At 57.6% G+C, this 21,619-nt stretch overlaps 5 non-coding genes and 1 pseudogene across 5 annotated transcripts; 2 read left to right on the top strand and 4 right to left on the bottom strand.

The window, feature by feature from the left end:
- The window catches only part of LOC120375680, a 1,085,709-nt pseudogene that overhangs the window by 261,927 nt on the left and 802,163 nt on the right, over positions 1–21,619 (bottom strand).
- LOC120376520 lies at positions 267–460 on the bottom strand. Its single transcript, XR_005587381.1, has one exon. It is a non-coding gene; the product is annotated as a U2 spliceosomal RNA (small nuclear RNA).
- Positions 2,778–2,963, bottom strand: LOC120376470. The gene has a single exon (XR_005587345.1). It is a non-coding gene; the product is annotated as a U2 spliceosomal RNA (small nuclear RNA).
- LOC120376142 lies at positions 3,695–3,858 on the top strand. Its single transcript, XR_005587051.1, has one exon. It is a non-coding gene; the product is annotated as a U1 spliceosomal RNA (small nuclear RNA).
- Positions 5,793–5,908, bottom strand: LOC120376004. Its single transcript, XR_005586931.1, has one exon. It is a non-coding gene; the product is annotated as a U5 spliceosomal RNA (small nuclear RNA).
- On the top strand, positions 7,420–7,491 carry TRNAC-GCA. Its single transcript has one exon. It is a non-coding gene; the product is annotated as a tRNA-Cys (tRNA).

Genomic DNA, 21,619 nt, shown 5'->3' with positions numbered 1-21,619 from the left:
AATTCTGGAAGGTATACTAAAGAGAGCAGTTTAAGAACCTACACAGAATAGACTAAGAAAGCAGCTGTTTAACTGACCTACAAACAACGACAAAGTAAAATCTGCAAGAGCAGCCTTTCATCTCAGAGGCTTAATCATAAGATGTAACTAATAACTGATGAAAGAGTCACAGATGACTCGAAACCATACTCTTAGTACAAACCAAATGGTAACACAGACAACACGACTTTTCTTCGCTGCTCTTCAACCACGATATTCTCCCCATAGGGAGGCCCACCGTTCCTGGAGGTTCAGTGCCGCAATAACGGGGCGCTGTGTGCAGTGGATGGAGGAAGCTGCTATTCCGTCTCCCTATTCCAAAAAATCAGTGTAATAGCTAGTCCTGAGATAGAGGAAGTATCAGTTATTAAAGTGATAAGAACAGATTTAAAACTGTGATTCCAGCGAATGTTAAAATGATCTAAACTACAGGTTAATAAAAGTATTTCTAGTCCTCTGCACAGAACGCTTAAATTATCCCCAAATCGCAAGTTTGGGTTTAAAAAGTCATAAAAGGCACATCATCCAGTATCTGACACTTGGTGAAATCTAAGTCTAGAACGTACAACCATTTTGGGGGTGGTGCCCTGCTTCTCAACAGTCTGCCCTGAGGTTGCCACTCACAGTCACGAGCTACTCCAGACGGCTCAAGCCCCTCCCTCTCATGGATCAGTAACTGGTTAGCAGATAGGAAAGAAAGGGTAGGAATCAAGAGTCAGTTTTTACAACTGAAAGGGGTAAATAGCAGGCTTCCAAAGTATGAGACGAGACTACAGACATTAGGGCTTGTCAGCTTAGACAAGAGATGACTAAGATCCCTATAGGATACAGCACCGGTTCTCAACCAGGCGTCTGCCAAAGGAAACCTGGGCTCGACCCACCTCCGCGGGCCACCAAGCCTGCCTGCCTGCCTGCCTGCCTGGTTTGCAGCAGGGGAGGGGCACAACAAAAAATTGCAGCATCACTGCAGAACACAAGAGAGAGCTGTCCCCCTGCCATCATCGGTAAGGGTTGCCTCCCAGCCACAAACAGGCAGCAGCTAGTCAAGGAAACACACACCACCGCTCTGTTCAAGGCGCAAAAGTCCGACCCCCATTCTGCTTTCTTCCCACGACATGAGATAACAATCTCACAAAACTGGGGCAGAAACGCATAATGGTTACTCTCTAGGAAAAGCTGTGCTTGTGCTTGTGCTTTTCGGGAGCAGGGAAGCAGAGGGAGACAAAAGATTTATACCACCTGAAGAGAAACCAGAGCAACCTGCAGAGGCACTGCCAGGGGAAAGGCGCCTTCCGCTCAACTCGGAGTAACTACACCGACAGCCCCACTAAACCTCTCCCTTTTAGAGGAAATTTAATTGAACCGATTTAAATGCCAAATTGTCTCATGGGAACCGGGGACATTGGGAGCAAAACCAGCCCCTTGAGCAGCGACTCGCTTCGCTGCACGCAATGCACCGTGGGTATGGAAATGAGAGTTCCCCGCCGGCCTCCAGCGCTCAAAGGAGTCTTTTCTCAGGGCTGCGTTCCCCAGCTGGGCGGAGATTGGGATGCGGGGGAGGGGGAAAGCTGCTCTCCTGAGACAGTCCCGCTGACGCCCAGGCGCATGGCGGAGGGAGCCGGGCGGGAAGCCAGAGGGCAATCGGGCCCCCGCTGGGTTAGCAGGCTTAAAACCCAGGAGCAGATGCACACACCTTGCAAAGGGGCAGGAGCCGGGATCGCGAGCAAGTGTCAACGTAGGGGGGAGGGGTAGCTCAGTGGCTTGAGCATTAGCCTGCTAAACCCAGGGTTGCAAGCTCAACCCAGGAGGGGGACCCTTTAGTGGGGGATCGGTCCTGCAGTGAGCAGCAGGTTGAACCTCCTGGCAGCCTCTGATTTTACTAAGATGATGGGGGTTTTTTTCATTTGTTTGTTTGTTTTTAAAAGTGTAGGCCACAGAGTTTAGGCGTAGAAGTTTCTGGTGGTCAGGGACTAACGTACAGATTGTTGAGGGTGCAAAATTCAGTTTAAGATCAGGTGGCGTAAGAATACATCATCTGCCATAGCCCCGATGGGGAGGAAAAGGTTCCCGGGTCAACGTACAGACACTGAGATAGGAGGGTAGGTTGTTCATATGACGGCTATGTTCAGGTGTGGAGTATAACGAGTGGATACGATGATGGGGCTGGGTTGACCCTCATTTGGTGAGATTTAACGTTCAGTGAGTTTACGGTTCGAGTTCATACGGTCCAACGGAAAACGTCTCTCGGTCATTGAGATTGTATCTGCCAGCCGGGGTGCGACCCGGCATTGTACCTGCTGCTTGGTCTGCCTCTGCTACAAAGTAGCTCACCTGAGATCCTCGGGGTTCGGTGAGCTGCAGCTAACCTGACCTGATGCACGGGAGCAGCTTTAAACAGCGCCGTCTCTGCCTGTGCGTGCAAACAAAACAACCAACCAACCAACCATCTCCCCAACAGCCCGGAAAGCCTTCATCCCTCATACTAATGGTTGAAAAGACTACTTGCAGAAAAAAGGATCCCAGCTCCTTAAACAATCCTCTAGCAAGACAAAGAACCTCACATATCTATCGACAGCCTCACAAAACATTAGACCCCAAGAAAACATAACAATATTTTATTGTAAAGAAGACAAGGGTTTCCAATCTGTTTTCAACAACTCGAACAAAACTGCTCTAAAGGGGCATCATTACAGTAAAATTCTTTCTGCTTTTCTAACCAGAAGATTCTCCCCAGAAGGAGAGGCACCACCGGTCCTGGAGGCACTGCAATACCAGGTCAATGCATGGGGTGGACAGAGCAAGCTCCTATTCCAGCCCCCTGTTTCAAAAATCAGTTTAATATACAGTCCTCAAATAAAGGACATATCCGATATTCAACTGATAAGAACAGATTTAAAGTTTATTAGAAAATATTTGAAAATGAACGATACAGAGAGTTGAACTGTCAGATATTGGTCATCGGGGGTGACATACAGAGTATAGGGCAATTTTAGTTTAAAATGTTTATTAGAAAATGTTTAAGAATAGATAATACAGAGAGTTTGTAACATCAGTTACTGGTCATCAGGGGTGACATACGGAGTATAGGGGGATGCTAGTACTTTGGTATTGGACAGCACATAACTTATACAGTGTGCAATGTCCCCAATGTGGGGTATACTGTGGGTGAGTTCAAGATACAGTCAGCAAGCAGTGAGGGTACATCACGCATACAACAGTTAAAGACAGTCGTAGGTATAAATAAGCAAGCCAGGTAATGGGGCTAGAATGACCCTCACATGGCAAAGTTAAGGTCTGTCGCACTCGATCTGAGCACTACACCCCATCTGAGCTCAAAGAGCTGAGCACGCAAGAGCGGCGGCCCGGGCGGGCAGGGGGAGGGGCCCGAGCGGAGGGGCGGAGCCGCGTGAGCAGGTATGCAGATCTGTGTGCGAGCAGAGCATCGTGGGAGCGGACGCAGGCTGCCAGGCAGGGCCCGACTTTGGCACCGGAAGCTCGGCGTGGGGAAGGGACGGTCTCCGGGGGCCACGTCGGGGCAGCTGTCGGCAGTGGGGGCCGGTGTGGGCGAGGCCGGCGGTGGGGGCGCGGCGGTCCGCCCCGTGTGTTATAAGTGCGGGGCGAGCGAGGGCGGGCGGCGGCCGGGCAGCAGGAACTCATACTTACCTGGCAGGGGAAATACCATGATCACAAAGGTGGTTTTCCCAGGGTGAGGCTCATCCATTGCACTGCGGGTGTGCTGACCCCTGTGATTTCCCCAAATGCGGGAAACTCAACTGCATAATTTGTGGTAGTGGGGGACTGCGTTCGCGCTCTCCCCTGCTGATTGGTTTGAACGACGGACAACCGATAGTGGGCTGTTTAGGCTTAGTGCACTGCAAAGCAGATTCTCAGGAAAACAGCTGTTATTCTGGGCCTTTGGGAGTGCTCTTTTCCACAGGCCCTGTACTTCTAGGTATCTTTGTCACACGTTCCTCCTTGTAAGCAAAGCTCAGCTCTGAAACTTTACTTGGGTCTCTCTGTGTTCTTGGCTTTCCCTAGTCTTTTGCAGCTGATCTGCTCTCTAGTCTGCTTTTGGGGGGCTTGGACTGGTGCCTTCCTTGGCTCTAAGGGGTGCTGCCTGCCTGCCTGCTCTGCTTCTTTCCCTGCTTGTAGCTTCTTGCCGGGCCCTTCTTCTCGGGCTCTTCCTCCTTTGACGGGAGGACGGCCTGTCCAAAACGCCTGTCCCACCCGGTCTCCTCGTCCAACAGGCAGCCTCGCCCCCTGCCCTGGGGCCGCTTTGGCTTTCGCTGTCTGTTCCTGTCTCTTGGTGGCCACCCTGTCTGTGCTACGGAGACTAGGCTGTCACAACCCCATGCTGGAGGAGGGCTTTCCGTCGCTTAAGGCCCACCCACCGCCTCCCCGAATGCCCTTTAGCTACGCTGCGGGTTAGGGTGGCGCGGCCGTGTCGCCCAGCAGCGGGTTTTCCCTTTTGCACACCTCTGACGGACGGAGCTGTTTTGACTTAACTGTTCAGCACGCACCGACCCTCGGGCCTGGGCTGCACGGGGAACGTAAATCGGCACGGCTACATCAGTCCGCGCCTTGGTCGGAAGAATTCTTCCGTCGACCTAGCTCCCGCCTTTCGGGGAGGTGGATGGCCGGCACCAACGAGGAAAACCCTCTCCAGGACCCTTCTCCGGGAACAGTGCCCTTCGGTTGGGGAGATTATGCTGCTTTAAAAAAGAGAAATTGTTTAACTGCCTTTCTCTGAGGCAAGGTTGACTTTGTATTGCTTCCCTCATGGCTCTTTATAGCAGTTGTGTTCTGAAATCTTTAGGGTTTGACTTCATTTATGATGAAATCTTGCTGTAACTTTATTCTAATTTTCAATGAGTAACTAGACCTGAGCTGTTTGGTGTGTTAGTGGAGGATTGTTTAAAAACCTGGGATTCCACTTTCGGCTGCCTTTCCATTACATTTCCTCTGAAAGCCCACCGAAAGCCTCCACTTCCCACATAACTCTCTCAAACCTGCAGCCATCAGGCATACAGAACATGCTTACAGTTTCACTCCATACGAGTCCAGTTCCTTGCTGTTTCCTGTCTAACCTCTGCACACATATGGTATCCCCTCCCTACCCGGAGCTGCTTCCTGGCTTTTGCGCTCAGGACAGGAAAACGAGAATGGAGAGGTAAGCTGTGCAGGGAACTCTTCCTCAGCTCGCACTCCACCCCCCAAGGGCCTTTCGAGGTCTTCTACGGACTTCAGGTTTCATTTGATTTCCAAGGTTTATGGGCTCATTAATTAGCCATCTCTCCTAATGCAGGGATCCTACGGGTCAGACCAAAGATGGATGGCCCAAAAGAGCTAAGAAACAGAAATAAAGGTGAGAGCTAGGCGTTACATTCAGATGAGCATCCAGAATCTGACTGTGCCCTGGCATGTTCAACGCTGCCGAAAAGAAGGAGCTCGTCAGGTCCCTCTGCTAGCACCCAAATCTGGTGGCTAGTCGGTCTGCTGGGAAATAAGGAAAAGGAAAAGAATTAAAGGAGTCAGGCAATAACAAGGAAATGAAAAAGTTTGTTGAACGGGTTCTGTCTGATTGACTGTCTTCCCAGCTACCCGTCCAAGTTAAAGACCTAGCCCAGTATCCTGTCTGCTAACAGCAGCCAATGCCAGGTGCTTTCTATTATACTTTTTTCATACTATAGAAAAGCTTCAACCAGTGACACCAGCTCAGGGAGCACTCTTCTGTTTTTCTCACAGCAGGCAACATCCTTGCCAAAGCAAAGCCTTAAAAAATTGGGTACAAACTCATCAACATTCCTCTCCACGGAAATCTTTAGTAAAAGGCGAAAGATTTATACGAACTGAAGAGAAAGCAGAGTATGTAGAACTTGTGGCAGAGGCGCTGCCGGGGCAACCGCCTATGCTCCCAAAAGTCAGGGTGACTACTCTCCCTACCCGCTACACCGCCAGCTTTCAGAGGAAATGGAATTGAACCGATTGGCAGCCCGAGTTGGATCATCGAAACCGGGGACACAGGGAGCAAAACCAGCCCCTCGACCAGGGACTCGCTTCGCTGCACGCAATGCACTGTGGCTATGCAAATAAGATGCTCCGGCCGTCTCCGGCGCTCAAAGGAGTCTTTTCTCCGGGCTGCCTCTGCTCCTTCCCCGGCTGGGCGGAGATTGGGATGGGGCAGCTGCTCTCCTGAGACAGTCCCGCTGATGCCCAGGCGCATGGAGGACGGAGCCCGGACGAGAAGCCAGAGGGCACTTGGCCCACAGCTAAAACCCGGAGCAAACGCACACACTTTGCAAAGTAACAGGAGCCGGGATCTCGCACATGAGATTCTATCTGCCGGCCGGGGTGCGACCCCGCGTTGTACCTGCTGCTTGGTCTGCCTCTGCTGCAAAGTAGCTCGCCTCACTCAGATCCTTGGGGTTCGCTGAGCTGCAGCTCACCTTGATACACGGGAACAGCTTCAAATCATGGAATATCAGGGTTAGAAGGGACCTCAGGAGGTCATCTAGTCCAACCCAATCCCCAACTAAATCAACCCAGCCAGGGCTTTGTCAAGGCTGACCTTAAAAACCTCTCAGGAAGGAGATTCCACCACCTCCCTAGGGAACCCATTCCAGTGCTTCACCACCCTCCTAGTGAAAAAGGGTTTTCCTAAGATCCAACCTAAACCTTCCCCACCGCAACTTGGGACCATTGCTCCTCGTTCTGTCATCTGGTGCCCCTGAGAACAGTCTAGATCCATCCTCTTTGGAACCCCCTTTCAGGTAGTTGAAAGCAGCGATCAACTCCACTTCAGTCTTCTCTTCTGCAGACTAAACAATCCCAGTTCCCTCAGCCTCTCCTCATAAATCATGTCTTCCAGCCCCCTAATCACTTTTGTTGCCCTCCCCCAGACTCTCTCCAATTTGTTTCTGTAGTGGGGGCGGGGGGTGAAAACTGGACGCAGTGCTCCAGATGTGGCCTCACCAGTGCTGACTAGAGGGGAATAATCACTTCCCTCCATCTGCTGGCAACGCTCCTACTAATCCAGCCCAATATGACCAGTTACCCATATTGAATGCAGACACAGCAATATTTGATACATTGGTTGCTGTCCATTCAGGAGGTTCTTTCCCACCTGTTCATAAATAATGAAGCTGCTCTAAGCGGAGGGGAGAGAGCTGTCCTGTCCGTGCAGTTAACCCATCTCCCCGAGACAGTGGGGGGAAGCTGTGTTGGTGGGTGTGCAAGCTGTGGTGTCTACATGTGTATATAAAGTTTAATCAACCCCCATTTTTTAAACCCCTGTGGTCTGGGAATAGAAAAGGAGCTCTCAGAGGCAGAGCCCGTCCTTCAAAATCCTTAAGGTCACTGACTTGCCTATGCAAATGTCATGGGGGTATAGCTCAGTGGTAGAGTGTTTGACTGCAGATCAAGTGGTCTTTGGTTCAAATCCAAGTACCTTCTCACAAACCTGTTCCTTCAGTAAAAATAATTCCATTTTCAGGAGCTCCACTAAATGGGGATCCCTGAAATGAATGGACACACTCAATGTTTTCCTGTGCAAATGCATAAAAACCTAGCAAACATGTCCCCCAGCTGAAATCACTTCCAATCCTCTAAGTGTTTAGGTTTGTTTTCATCAATTGAACAAATTCACATGAAGACACATTTGCAGGTCCTTGGCCTCCATGGGCTACAATGTGCAGAAGAACAAGAACCACATCCACTTGGGAAGCATGGACTAGTCTGTATTACATTTGGTAAGTAAGTTGCCATTGGGACTGAAAACTCTACTGGGGGTGGACAGGAGCCTGTTACAAAACTAAAATAACCAGGATTTACCAAACTCCCTGTTACACATTCAATCCTCTCTTTGTGCACACGGCATCAATTGGGGCTCTAATAAATGGCAGCCTTCCTTTAACACAGATCGTTGTTCCTTGTGACTTTCAGATACATTTGAATGGCAGCTGTTTACAGGTCATGTGCTGCTAGTTCATGAGCAGCAGCAGAGTCTCTGTACATTTACCAACGGTAGAGCTGGGTGTGTCTGCATCCAAGTAACTGCAGAGTCAGTGTCGTCCCAGACAGTTAATTGCACAGTCTCACTTTCTGGTCTCATTGATCATTTGGGTAGATACAGCAACGGTTTGGTGGGTTTTGGGTTTTTTTCCCCTTCATTTTCTCCTAAGGAATGTGTGATCTTGAGCATGTTAGTTTAAGTTCCCTGTGGGTCAGGAAAATTCCATCTCCTTGAAATACCTGGGGAAGTGACCTGCTTGTATAACCTAGAATAAAGGAGCTTTTAAAGAAGAGACTGCTTTACAAATATGCTGGGATAAAAACAGTAAATTTCACAGCCAGACACCAGGCCAGGATCAATGGATGGGGCCAGGGTCAATTAATTTCAGAAGAAACAAACTCTTGGGAAGTAGCTGTAATTTGTCCCCAAACCTTTCCTTGTTCTCATATGCTATCAGGGATTCTCTTCCAGAGGGCAGAGTTAAGGTTATCTAGGCATGTACTCTCACTCTGTATTCCCTGTTTTTCCAGAGTTTGAGTTTTACTGAACTCGATGTTCTGGAAGGTAAGAGATAGTCACAGTCAAAGTTAATTCTGTGTTAACAAAGGTTTTGTTAGTGGCAAAAAATGTGACTAATCCCTCACTGCGGTAATTCCACTGACTTCAGTGTACTCTTTCCCCATTTCTAGTTCCAAAAAAATAAGCAAATTAAAACAACCTTGAGACCTAAAATGCTGTGAGAAAATGGAAATTTTAGTAGCTCAAATAATTCAGTTTCTTCTGTGTCTTGTGTGTGTGTAAATGGCACAACACATTAATTTATAAGCACATCTTTCTTAACTTCTTTAAATATTCTGTAGTACATTGACTAGATCAGGTGGGTTGTTCAATGCAGTGAGGTTTTCATGCATTGCCCAATACATATTTTTCATATTATGTAACTGAACACAACTCATTGAACACAAAATTGTGTATTTCATGCTGTGAACTGTGTTGGTAGCTCAAATTAATAGGTTTATTTTCTCTCTCTCTCTCTCTGTGAGGCACAACAAAATAATTTAGTGATGCTGAAAACGTTCCCTTCTCCTCCAGAACTGCCTTGGAATCACCTTCCCTTTGTAGATTAATCTGCCCCTGTGTCTCTACAAGGAAAATATAGTTTCTATGAAAAAAACACAATTTTTTAATTAAAGGGGCTGAGACAGAATAGCCACATGATGGTGACACATCAGGAATGCAAAGCAACAGGTTTGTTGCCGGCTCAAAGGGCCCGAGGCGGAGCAACAGCAGGGTTCGTTGCCCAGTGTGCGTTGCACTAATTAACACACCAGGGTGGAGAAGCAAACCACGTTTATTTGAGCTCAAAAAAAGGTGCCAGGGAGAAAAAGCATCTCAAATCCTGCACACCCGCGCGCAGGCGGGGTCCCAGCATTTATACCTCCCTTGTTTGTGTGAGCCTTTTGTTTGGTTTTCCCCCTCACCCCTCCCTTCCCAACAGCAGTTACTTTAAACATTACATCTCAGCGTGTTAGAAAAGTTCCCATTTGCATATTTATCTATGGCCTTCACAGCACAGACGCATGCAGATTTTCCACCCCCCTCCCCCTCCTCCCCGCCACTTTTTGCTGTTTCAAACTGTCCTGCAGCTGCAAGCTGAGACAGCTGACAGTTACACATTTTGCTTGCTGTTTTGTTAGCATCTTAGGCTTTGGCTACACTTACACTTCAAAGCGCTGCCGTGGCAGCGCTGCCGCGGCAGCGCTTTGAAGCGCTAAGTGTAGTCAAAGCGCCAGTGCTGGGAGAGAGCTCTCCCAGCGCTGTCCGTACTCCACCTCCCTGTGGGGAATAACGGACAGAGCTGGGAGCCGCGCTCCCAGCGCTGGGGCTTTGACCACACTGGCGCTTTGCAGAGCCGCAATTTGCAGCGCTGCAGAGGGTGTGTTTTCACAGCCTGCTGCAGCGCTGCACATTTGTAAGTGTAGCCAGGCCTTTAGGCTGGTTAAAGTTCACAGCATGGAAGAACTTGGGTTCACTCAGGCCCAAATTCACAACTTTGGTTTACTTAGGCCGAGTGACACCAACAGGTTCCTGGTTTGCACATTGATGGTGACAGGGGATTGAACTCGACTCCCCTCTTTCTACAGACACATTTGTTTTATTCTCTGAGGTCAAACATAAGTTTAAATGTTGTACTTAGTCCTCTGCCTTGTAGCTTCAACAGCCGCAGATGCAAGATGAGTTACTGCAGAGCAAAGAAAGGTTGGTTCGGTCACTAGGTCTGTGTTTCTATTGCTCGTTTGCTCTCTCCCCTTCCCTGATAAGGAGCAACAGTAAGAGAGGAAGAGGTTAAAACATGTGCTAGGTGGTGGCTGGGTTTGGATGACAAATTTAAAACCATCACAGTGCCCTCTAGTGTGACACTGACACCATCAGATTCTCACCTTTCACTCACACTTCATTAATAACAGTTTCCCTGAACTACTTTGCTGTGATTATTTCAATGGCTCCTACACCGATACCTGCTGCCCCTTCTGGCTGGTTAATTGCACTATTTGGAACCTGCTCCTAAAATTACACCCTTCCTGGGAGCAAGATTCAGAACTGCCCAAGGAAACCCCATTGGGTTCCAAGTGCAGCCCAGGCAGGGTGGCAAGGGGACAGCCCAGGGGTCTCAGAGCATCTTCCTCCTCACAGAGAGAAGGTTAAGGGGGGCCACTAGTTATGACTCCTGGGTTTTAGTCCTGGCTGTGGGAGGAAAGGGGTGTTTAGTGGATTAGAGTTGGGGGCTTAGGAATCAAAGAGGAAACATCTCCCTTTCCGGTTTCAATGCACATTGAACAAGAACATGGCTTCTCATCTCTTAGGTTTCAGAGGAGCAGCCATGTTAGTCTGTATCCTCAAAAAGAACAGGAGTACCTGTGGCACCTTAGAGACTAACAAATTTCTTAGGTTCTGTTGCCATCATGTGGCCATTTCATTTCACTTCTTATTGTTAAAAGGTTTGGGTACTTCAATGAGGCTAATCATCTAGTGGAACAAGCTCCGCAAGGGACGTGGTTAATTCCCCATCACTGCCCTGTGTAAATGAAGACCGCAGCTCTTGCTGTAAGACACCTGGTGTGTGAGTGTCCCTGTTCCCCCTTCAGAACCTCTGGTACATGGTGCTTCCCTCCTCCCAGTTCAAGATCCCCATCATGTGGGTGCTTCCATCCAAGATCTCCGGTGAGTGTCTCTGTCCCCCACCCCATGAACTAGCTCCCATGTGTGGTTTCCCCTGCCTGCCCCCATCCGGGAGCTGTGGGTGTCACTGTTCCCCTTTTCAAGATCTGTGTCGCAGGGGGGCATCCCTCACCCCAAGTCAGAATCCCCAGCGTGTGGGTGCTCCCATCCCCCCCTCCAGGCTCTGCGGGGGTGTCTGTATAAAAAGAGACTGTGTCTCACTGTCTTACCCAGGCTACGCTGCAGGGGCTACGCTGCAGGGGCTATTCACAGGTGCAATCCCACTACTGATCAGCAGGGGAGTTTTGACCTGCTCCATTTCCAACCTGGGCTGGTTCACCCCTCCTTAGGCAACCTGGGGACCCCAAGCTGCCCCAGGATCACCATATTGATGCTGAACTTAGTGCAGACACCCGATCGGCACAGCCCCCTGCAGCCCAGAACTCCTGAGCTCAAGCGATCCGCCAGCCTCAGCCTCCCCAGGAGCTGGGATCACAGGTACCAGCCACAGGGCCCGGCTTGTTCTGCAGCCTGGCAGCTGGAGCTTTAAACTCTGCTTGTGAGCGCTGTGCCTTGGCCAGACGGGGACAGCCTGGAACTGGGAAATGCTCCTGCTTCCCCCGCCCCCGTCTCATGTCGAGCTGCAGGCGCCGCTGTCCTCCCAGGTAAGATCCCGGATGTTTTGGTGCCCCAATCCTCCGCCCAGGTGTCCGGGTACCTCTACCCCCCATACAGAATCCTGGGTGTGTGGGTGTCCGTCCCTCTGCAGAGGATCCCAGAGTGTGGATGCCCTTGTCCCCCGCTACAAGATCCTGAGTGTGTGGGTGCCACTCTCCCCCCCTAGAAGATCTCGGGTGCGTGGGTGGGTGCCCCTGTTCGCCCTTACAGCATCCCTGGTGCACGGGGGCCTCCCTCTGTCCCAACTCAGGGGCCCCAGGGTGTGAGTGCTCCCATCCCCCGATACAGGCTGTGGGGGGAGGGGTATAACTGGGTCTCCCTGTCCTGCCCATGCGGTGCTACAGCAGCTGTTCACAGGGGCAGCAACCCCACTGTCAACCTGCAGCTTTAACCTGCTCCAGGGGTGACCCATGCGGGTCGGGAGTGAGGGGCACCAGCAGAGCTGAGAGTCTGGAGGTCAGAACTGGGATAGCAGGGGCTGCGGGTCGGGAGTGAGGGGCACCGTCAGAGCTGGTTGACGCCTAAGGGGCTGCGGGTCGGGAGTGAGGGGCACCAGCAGCGCAGCAACTGGGGAGATCAGAGAGGAATCGAGGGGGCTGCGGGTCGGGAGTGAGGGGCACCAGCAGAGCTGTGAGGCTGGAGGTCAGGACTGGGATAGTAGGGGCTGCGGGTCGGGAGTGAGGGGCACTGGCAGCGCAGTAACTGGGGAGCTCAGCGGGAAATCCAGGGGGCTGCGGGTCGGGAGTGAGGGGCACCAGCAGAGCTCTTGGTGTGGAGATCAGGATTGGGATAGGAGGGGCTGCGGGTCGGGAGTGAGGGGCAGCAGCAGAACTGTGAGTCTGGAGGTCAGGACTGGGATAGCAGGGGCTGCGGGTCCGGAGTGAGGGGCACCACTAGAGCTGGGGGGAACCCAGGGGGCTGCGGGTCGGGAGTGAGGGGCACCGGTAGAGCTGAAGGAAGCCCAGGGGTCTGTGGGTCAGGAGTGAGGGGCACCGGCAGCACAGTGACTGGGGAGCTCTGCGGGAAGCCCAGTCGCTGCAAGTCGGGAGTGAGGGGCACCAGCAGAGCTGTGGATCTGGAGATCAGGATTGGGATAGGAGGGGCTGCGGGTCAGGAATGAGGGGCACCGGCAGAGCTGGAGGGAGACTAGGGGGCTGCGGGTCGGGAGTGAGGGGCACCAGCAGAGCTGTGAGGCTGGAGGAAAGGACTGGGATAGGAGGGGCTGCGGGTCGGGAGTGAGGGGCACCAGCAGAGCTGTGAGTCTGGAGCTCAGGTCTGGGATAGTAGGGGCTGCGGGTCGGGAGTGAGGGGCACCAGCAGAGCTGTGAGTCTGGAGGTCAGGTCTGGGATAGTAGGGGATGCAGGTCGGGAGTGAGGGGCACTGGCAGCGCAGTAACTGGGTAGCTCAGCGGGGAATCCAGGGGGATGCGGGTCGGGAGTGAGGGGCACCAGCAGAGCTGTGGGTGTGGAGATCAGGACTGGGAAAGCAGAGGCTGCGGGTCGGGAGTGAGGGGCACCGTCAGAGCTGGTGTACGCCTAAGGGGCTGCGGGTCGGGAGTGAGGGGCACCGGCAGCGCAGTAACTGGGGAGCTCAGCGAGAAATCCAGGGGGCTGCGGGTCGGGTGTGAGGGGCACCAGCAGAGCTGTGGGTGTGGAGATCAGGATTGGGATAGGAGGGGCTGCGGGTCGGGAGTGAGGGGCACCGGCAGCACAGTGACTGGGGAGCTCCGCGGGAAGCCCAGTCGCTGCAGGTCGGGAGTCAGGGGCATCAGCAGAGCTGTGGGTCTGGAGATCAGGATTGGGATAGGAGGGGCTGCGGGTCGGGAGTGAGGGGCAGCAGCAGAACTGTGAGTCTGAAGGTCAGGACTGGGAAAGCGGGGGCTGCATGTCGGGAGTGAGGGGCACCGTCAGAACTGGTGGACGCCTAAGGGCCTGCGGGTCGGGAGTGAGGGGCACCAGCAGAGCTCTTGGTGTGGAGATCAGGATTGGGATAGGAGGGGCTGCGGGTCGGGAGTGAGGGGCAGCAGCAGAACTGTGAGTCTGGAGGTCAGGACTGGGATAGCAGGGGCTGCGGGTCAGGAGTGAGGGGCACCACTAGAGCTGGGGGGAACCCAGGGGGCTGCGGGTCGGGAGTGAGGGGCACCGGTAGAGCTGAAGGAAGCCCAGGGGTCTGTGGGTCAGGAGTGAGGGGCACCGGCAGCACAGTGACTGGGGAGCTCTGCGGGAAGCCCAGTCGCTGCAAGTCGGGAGTGAGGGGCACCAGCAGAGCTGTGAGGCTGGAGGTCAGGTCTGGGATAGTAGGGGCTGCGGGTCGGGAGTGAGGGGCACCGGCAGCGCAGTAACTGGGTAGCTCAGCGGGGAATCCAGGGGGATGCGGGTCGGGAGTGAGGGGCACCAGCAGAGCTGTGGGTGTGGAGATCAGGACTGGGATAGCAGGGGCTGCGGGTCAGGAGTGAGGGGCACCACTAGAGCTGTGAGTCTGGAGGTCAGGACTGGGAAAGCAGAGGCTGCGGGTCGGGAGTGAGGGGCACCGTCAGAGCTGGTGTACGCCTAAGGGGCTGCGGGTCGGGAGTGAGGGGCACCGGCAGCGCAGTAACTGGGGAGCTCAGCGAGGAATCCAGGGGGCTGCGGGTCGGGTGTGAGGGGCACCAGCAGAGCTGTGGGTGTGGAGATCAGGATTGGGATAGGAGGGGCTGCGGGTCGGGAGTGAGGGGCACCGGCAGCACAGTGACTGGGGAGCTCCGCGGGAAGCCCAGTCGCTGCAGGTCGGGAGTGAGGGGCATCAGCAGAGCTGTGGGTCTGGAGATCAGGATTGGGATAGGAGGGGCTGCGGGTCGGGAGTGAGGGGCACCGGCAGAACTGTGGGTCTGGAGATCAGGAGTGGGATAGCAGGGGCTGCGGGTCGGGAGTGAGGGGCACCGGCAGAGCTGTGGGTCTGGAGGTCAGGACTAGGATAGCAGGGGCTGCGCGTCGGGAGTGAGGGGCACCGTCAGTGCTGGGGGGATCCAAGGGGCTGCGGGTCGGGAGTGAGGGGCACCGGCAGAGCTGTGGGTCTGGAGGTCAGGACTGGATAGCAGGGGCTGCGGGTCGGGAGTGAGGGGCACCGGCAGAGCTGTGAGTCTGGAGGTCAGGACTGGGAAAGCAGAGGCTGCGGGTCGGGAGTGAGGGGCACCGTCAGAGCTGGTGTACGCCTAAGGGGCTGCGGGTCGGGAGTGAGGGGCACCGGCAGCGCAGTAACTGGGGAGCTCCGCGAGGAATCCAGGGGGCTGCGGGTCGGGTGTGAGGGGCACCAGCAGAGCTGTGGGTGTGGAGATCAGGATTGGGATAGGAGGGGCTGCGTGTCGGGAGTGAGGGGCACCGGCAGCACAGTGACTGGGGAGCTCCGCGGGAAGCCCAGTCGCTGCAGGTCGGGAGTGAGGGGCATCAGCAGAGCTGTGGGTCTGGAGATCAGGATTGGGATAGGAGGGGCTGCGGGTCGGGAGTGAGGGGCACCGGCAGAACTGTGGGTCTGGAGATCAGGATTGGGATAGCAGGGGCTGCGGGTTGGGAGTGAGGGGCACCGGCAGAGCTGTGGGTCTGGAGGTCAGGACTAGGATAGCAGGGGCTGCGCGTCGGGAGTGAGGGGCACCGTCAGTGCTGGGGGGATCCAAGGGGCTGCGGGTCGGGAGTGAGGGGCACCGGCAAAGCTGTGGGTCTGGAGGTCAGGACTGGATAGCAGGGGCTGCGGGTCGGGAGTGAGGGGCACCGGCAGAGCTGTGGGTCTGGAGGTCAGGACTGGGATAGCAGGGGCTGCGGGTCGGGAGTGAGGGGCACCGTCAGTGCTGGGGGGAACCAAGGGGCTGCGGGTTGGGAGTGAGGGGCACCAGCAGAGCTGTGGGGCTGGAGGTCAGGACTGGATAGCAGGGGCTGCGGGTCGGGAGTGAGGGGCACCGTCAGTGCTGGGGGGAACCAAGGGGCTGCGGGTCGGGAGTGAGGGGCACCAGGAGAGCTGTGGGTGTGGAGATCAGGATTGGGATAGCAGGGGCTGCGGGTCGGGAGTGAGGGGCACCAGCAGAGCTGTGGGGCTGGAGGTCAGCACTGGGATACCATCCAGCCTGATGGTAAGCGATGCCCAGCTGAGCCCATGGCCAGTACGTCCTGCTCCACCCACGGCCGGGTTGGGAGTCAGGACTCCTGGTTCTTCTCCCCAGCTGTGGGAGGGCAGTGCAGGCTAGTGGTTAGAGTGGGGGTTGGGAGCCAGGGTATCCGGGTCCCACCGCTGGCTCTGGGAAGGGAGTGGGGGCCAGTCTTGTGCACCCCCCCCGGCTTGAAGTGGTTTCCATCCTGTGCAGGGTTTACAGGTTTGTTCACTGGCTCTCAGCACCTCCCACTATACAAATTGTCCCAGTGCCGCTGGGTCTAGTGGTTAGAGCCGGGGAGGCCGGGAGCCAGGCAGGGGCGGTGGGTATAAGGGGCCCGGGGAGGCACCTGGCCTGTGCTCCACCCAGAGGCCCTGCTCCCACTCGTCCTCTCCCCCGCAAGGCCCCATCCTCACTTCGCCCTTTCCCAAGCTCCATCCGGCCACATGGGGCCGTGGGGGGAGAGGCCGGGGGTGCAAACGGCAGAGAGGCAGGCGGGGGGGGGCCTTGGGGTGGGGGTGAAGAGGCACAAGTGGCAGGGCCTCGGGGAAGAGACGTGAGAGGTGGGCAGGGGGTCAGGGGAGTGGAACAAAGGGGTTCTGAGGGGGGCGTGTGGGCGGGGCTGAAGGGGCATGTGGGCGGGGCTGAAGGGGCGTGTGGGCGGGGTGGAGGGGGCGTGTGGGCGGGGCTTTGGCAGGAGGAGGCTGAGTGGCAGCAGGCCTTGGGGCAGGGCCACAGTCCGGGCCCGCCCAGCCTCCCCAAGTGGAGGAGTCCCAAGCTGCCCATGGAGCCAGGACTCCTGGGTTCTATTCCTGGCTCTCCCACAGACTCCCAATCTGAGCTGGTGCAGCCCATCTCGCCCTCCCTGGTGCCTCAGTTTCCCCCGTGTGAGACGGGTCCCAGTGTGAACGGCTGCAGCGCCGTGGAGAATCTCGTCCCTTCTCCTGGCGGCTCCTTGGGAGCCCTGGGGAAGCAGCCAACTGCTGCAGCCCCTGGCTCCCGTCTGGGCAGCCCTGGGTGGGGGTGGGATCTGGGCAATGGGAAGAAGGAATCCCCCCTTCCCCCACCCCACCCCGGGGACATGGGGGGAGGCTGGTGCTGCGGGAGCAGGGAGTCCTGCAGCCCTCGCAGGGGAGAAGGGGCAGGTTCCCGGCTTGGCTGCTGATGGGGGCGGGGTGGGGGGCACTGCTGGACTGGGGCTCCCCTGCGGGGGGGAGATGGAGCACGGCCTGCTGGGAGCGGACGTCGCCTCGGGATGGGGGAGGGTGACACTGGCCAAATTGTGGGAGCCCCTGTCCCCCCCCCCCAGACAAGGGAGGGGCCTCTCAGCCTTGCCGGCTCGTCTCTCTTTCACCAGGATCGGCACAGCACCTGGCCTGGCCCAGACCCCCCTTCCTCAGCGCCAGCAGCTGCCCATTGTGGGGAGTGGAGCGGCCGGGGGTGGGGCCTCAAGCCCCCGGGAGCAGGGCCGGGCACTGGGGGCAGAGGCTGCGATGGGGAGGTGGGTTGGAGAGATGTCGGGGTGAAGCTGGGACTCAGGGGAATGGGGCAGGCTGCAGGGAGGAAGTGTGGGGGCCACCGGAGGAGCTGGGGGCTGGGAAGCTGCGGGGGGACACAGCCGGGGAGGTAGTGGTGACACCGCAGGGGGCTGCTCAAGAGGCAGTGGGCTGGGGGCAGGCGGGAGCTCGGACAGGGGTGGGGGTCAGGCTATTGCGGGTCTCCTGTGAATGGCACCAGACTGCAGGAACCCCCGGCCGGCAGCCCCTGCTGGGGTCTGGTCAGTGCAGCCCCCGCTGCACCCTGCTGGGGTCTGGTCACTGCAGCCCCCTGCACCCTGCTGGGGTCTAGTCACTGCAGCCCCGATGCCACCTGCTGGGGTCTAGTCACTGCAGCCCCCGCTGCACCCTGCTGGGGCTCTGGTCACTGCAGCCCCCGCTGCACCCTGCTGGGGCTCTGGTCACTGCAGCCCCGATGCACCCTGCTGGGGCTCTGGTCACTGCAGCCCCGATGCACCCTGCTGGGGCTCTGGTCAGTGCAGCCCCCGATGCACCCTGCTGGGGCTCTGGTCACTGCAGCCCCCGATGCACCCTGCTGGGGTCTCTGGTCACTGCAGCCCCCAATGCACCCTGCTGGGGCTCTGGTCACTGCAGCCCCCGCTGCACCCTGCTGGGGGCTCTGGTCACTGCAGCCCCCAACCTCACACTGGAACTGGGCGGGGGGGGGAAGGTTTCTTCTCGCGCTCCCATTGGTCAGGGCTCTGCCTCCTCTTCCTATTGGCTGTCTCGGGAGAGGCGGAGTTTCCGAGAGGGCGTCACGTGGACTTGAAGCGTTCGCGAGGCGGCTCCTGAGCAGCCCCACCCCGAGCTCCCCTCCCCACTGCCGCCCCTCCCCTCTCTGCCCCGCCCCCAACCCCTGAGCTCCCCTCCCCACTGCCGCCCCTCCCCTCTCTGCCCCGCCCCCAACCCCTGAGCTCCCCTCCCCAGTGCCGCCCCTCCCACTCTCTGCCGCCCCCAACCCCTGAGCTCTCCCTCCCCAGTGTCGCCCATCCCCTCTCTGCCCTGCCCCCAACCGCCCCTGAGCTCCCCTCCCCACTGCCGCCCATCCCCTCTTCTGCCCCGCCCCAACCCCGAGCTCCTCCCCAGTGCCGCCCATCCCCTCTCTGCCCCGCCCCAACACCCCGAGCTCCCCTCCCCGGTGCCACCCATCCCCTCCCCGCCCCAACCCCGAGCTCCTCCCCAGTGCCGCCCATCCTCTCTCTGTCCCCACCCCAACCCCACCCCGTGGTCCTCCCCAGCGCTGACCATCCCCTCTCTGCCCCTGCCCCAAACACCCCCGAGCTCCTCCCCAGTGCCGCCCATCCCCGAGCTACCCCTCCCCAGTGCCGCCTCCCCTCTCTGACCCCGCCCCAACACCCCTGAGCTCCCCTCCCCAGTGCGGCCCCCGATGCCCCCGCCCCAAACACCCCGATCTCCCCGTCACCCAGTGCCGCCCATCCCCTCTCTGCCCCGCCCCAACACCCCCGAGCTCCTCGATGCGGCCCATCCTCTTCTGCTCCCGCACTCAAACACCCCCGAGCTCCCCCTCCCCAGTGCCGCCCATCCCCTCTTCTGCCCCCACCCCAAACACCCCCGAGCTCCCTCCTCCAGTGCCGCCCATCCCCTCTCTGCCCCTACCCCAAACACCCCTGAGCTCCTCCCCAGTGCCACCCATCCCCTCTCTGCCCCTACCCCAAACACCCCTGAGCTCCTCCCCAGTGCCACCCATCCCCTCTCTGACCCCGCCCCAAACACCCCCGAGCTCCCCTCCCCAGTGCCGCCCATCCCGTCTCTGCCCCGTCCCCTAACACCCCCAAGCTCCCCTCCCCAGTGCCGCCCATCCCCTCTTCTGCCCCCACCCCCAAACACCCCGAGCTCCCCTCCCCAGTGCCGCCCATCCCCTCTTCTTCCCCAAACACCCCTGACCTCCCCTCCCCAGTGCCGCCCATCCCCTCTCTGCCCCCGCCCCCAACACCCCTGACCTCTCTTTCCCCTCCCTGCCCCGTCCCCCAAACACCCCCGAGCTCCCCCTCCCCAGTGCCGCCCATCCCCTCTGCCCCGCCCCAAACACCCCAGAACTCCCGATGCCGCCCATCCCCTCTTCTGCCCCTGCCCCAACACCCCTGAGCTCCCCTTCCCCAGTGCCGCCCATCCCCTCTTCTGCCCCCACCCCAAACACCCCTGAGCTCCCCTCCTCCAGTGCTGCCCATCCCCTCTCTGCCCCTACCCCAAACACCCCTGAGCTCCCAATCCCCAGTGCCGCCCATCCCCTCTCTGCCCCGCCCCAACACCCCCTGAGCTCCCCTCCCCAGTGCCGCCCACCCCTCTTCTGCCCCCACCCCAAACACCCCGAGCTCCCCTCCCCAGTGCCGCCCATCCCCTCTCTCTGCCCCGCCCCAACACCCCTGAGCTCCCTCGATGCCGCCCATCCCCTCTTCTGCTCCCGCACTCAAACACCCCGAGCTCCCCTCCCCAGTGCCGCCCATCCCCTCTTCTGCCCCCACCCCAAACACCCCGAGCTCCCCTCCTCCAGTGCCGCCCATCCCCTCTCTGCCCCTACCCCAAACACCCCTGAGCTCTCCCCCAGTGCCACCCATCCCCTCTCTGACCCCGCCCCAAACACCCCCGAGCTCCCCCTCCCCAGTGCCGCCATCCCCGTCTCTGCCCCGTCCCCTAACACCCCCAAGCTCCCCTCCCCAGTGCCGCCCATCCCCTCTTCTGCTCCCACCCCAAACACCCCGAGCTCCTCCCCAGTGCCGCCCATCCCCTCTCTGCCCCGCCCCAACACCCCCGACCTCCCTTTCCCCTCTCTGCCCCGTCCCCAAACACCCCCGAGCTCCCCCTCCCCAGTGCCGCCCATCCCCTCTTCTGCCCCGCCCCATCATCCCCGAGCTCCCCTCCCAGTGCCACGCATCCCCTCTCTGCCCCGCCCCAACCCCTGAGCTCCTTCCCCAGTGCCGCCCATCCCCTCTGCCCCGCCCCAAACACCCCGAGCTCCCCGATGCCGCCCATCCCCTCTTCTGCCCCTGCCCCAACACCCCCAAGCTCCCTTCCCCAGTGCCGCCCATCCCCTCTCTACCCCTCCCCAAACACCCCGAGCTCCCAATCCCCAGTGCCGCCCATCCCTTCTCTGCCCACGTGCCCAACCCCACCCCGAGCTCCCCTCCCCGATGCCGCCCATCCCCTCTTCTGCCCCGCCCCAACACCCCCAAGCTCCCCTCCTCTAGTGCCGCCATTCCCCTCTCTGCCCCCGCCCCAACACCCCCAAGCTCCCCTCCCCAGTGCCGCCCATCCCCTCTTCTGCCCCCGCCCCAAACACCCCGAGCTCCCCTCCTCCAGTGCCGCCATCCCCTCTTCTGCCCCGCCCCAAACACACCCCGACACTGTTCCTGGTTTTGGGAGGGGAACAGGAGAAAGGACAAAAGAAGCAAGAGACGAAGAGAAAGGAGGGAGGGATGGATGGAGGAAAAGGTGAAACAAAAAGAACAAACCCTAATGTCCCCAGTGATTTTAAGGGACAAAATCCCAGGTACGGAATAAAATTCTGCCTCCTTAAGGTCGTGTTTTCCATGCCTAAAATTCAACTGTCACCAGATGGATCAGACTGAACAGGTTTCAAACCTCGAGGAGGCTCTGACCTTCTAAACAGGGACGGCTGTTTTCTAGTAAAATCAGGAAAAGGGAAGGAGAAAACTCGAAAGAGGTTCCTCCTGGCGCTCACGTACGTGAACCCGAATACTCCCTCAGTCCTCAAAGAGAGACCTGGAGAAGGAGACTTGCTGAAGCAAAGCCACAGGGTCTCTGGGGTTTCCCTGGCCCCTCGCCCCTGTCCTGCCTGGCTGATGTCAGCATCTCTCTGTGAGGTCACCACCTCCCCACCACCTTTGACCAATAGTCTGAGGTCCTGTAAAAGGCCTTTGTGATGTCACTGCCACACCCCTCCCTTGCTGTGCCAATGTCCTGCCCCTGGCCAGGCACTTTGGAGGTTTGAGCTACTCCCTGTGGTCACCCCACTCAAG

Source organism: Mauremys reevesii, linkage group 12 (assembly GCF_016161935.1).
Source record: "Mauremys reevesii isolate NIE-2019 linkage group 12, ASM1616193v1, whole genome shotgun sequence".
Taxonomy (NCBI): domain Eukaryota; kingdom Metazoa; phylum Chordata; order Testudines; family Geoemydidae; genus Mauremys; species Mauremys reevesii.
The sequence above is the reverse complement of the archived record's forward strand: the minus strand, read 5'-3'. Positions and strand labels throughout refer to the sequence as shown.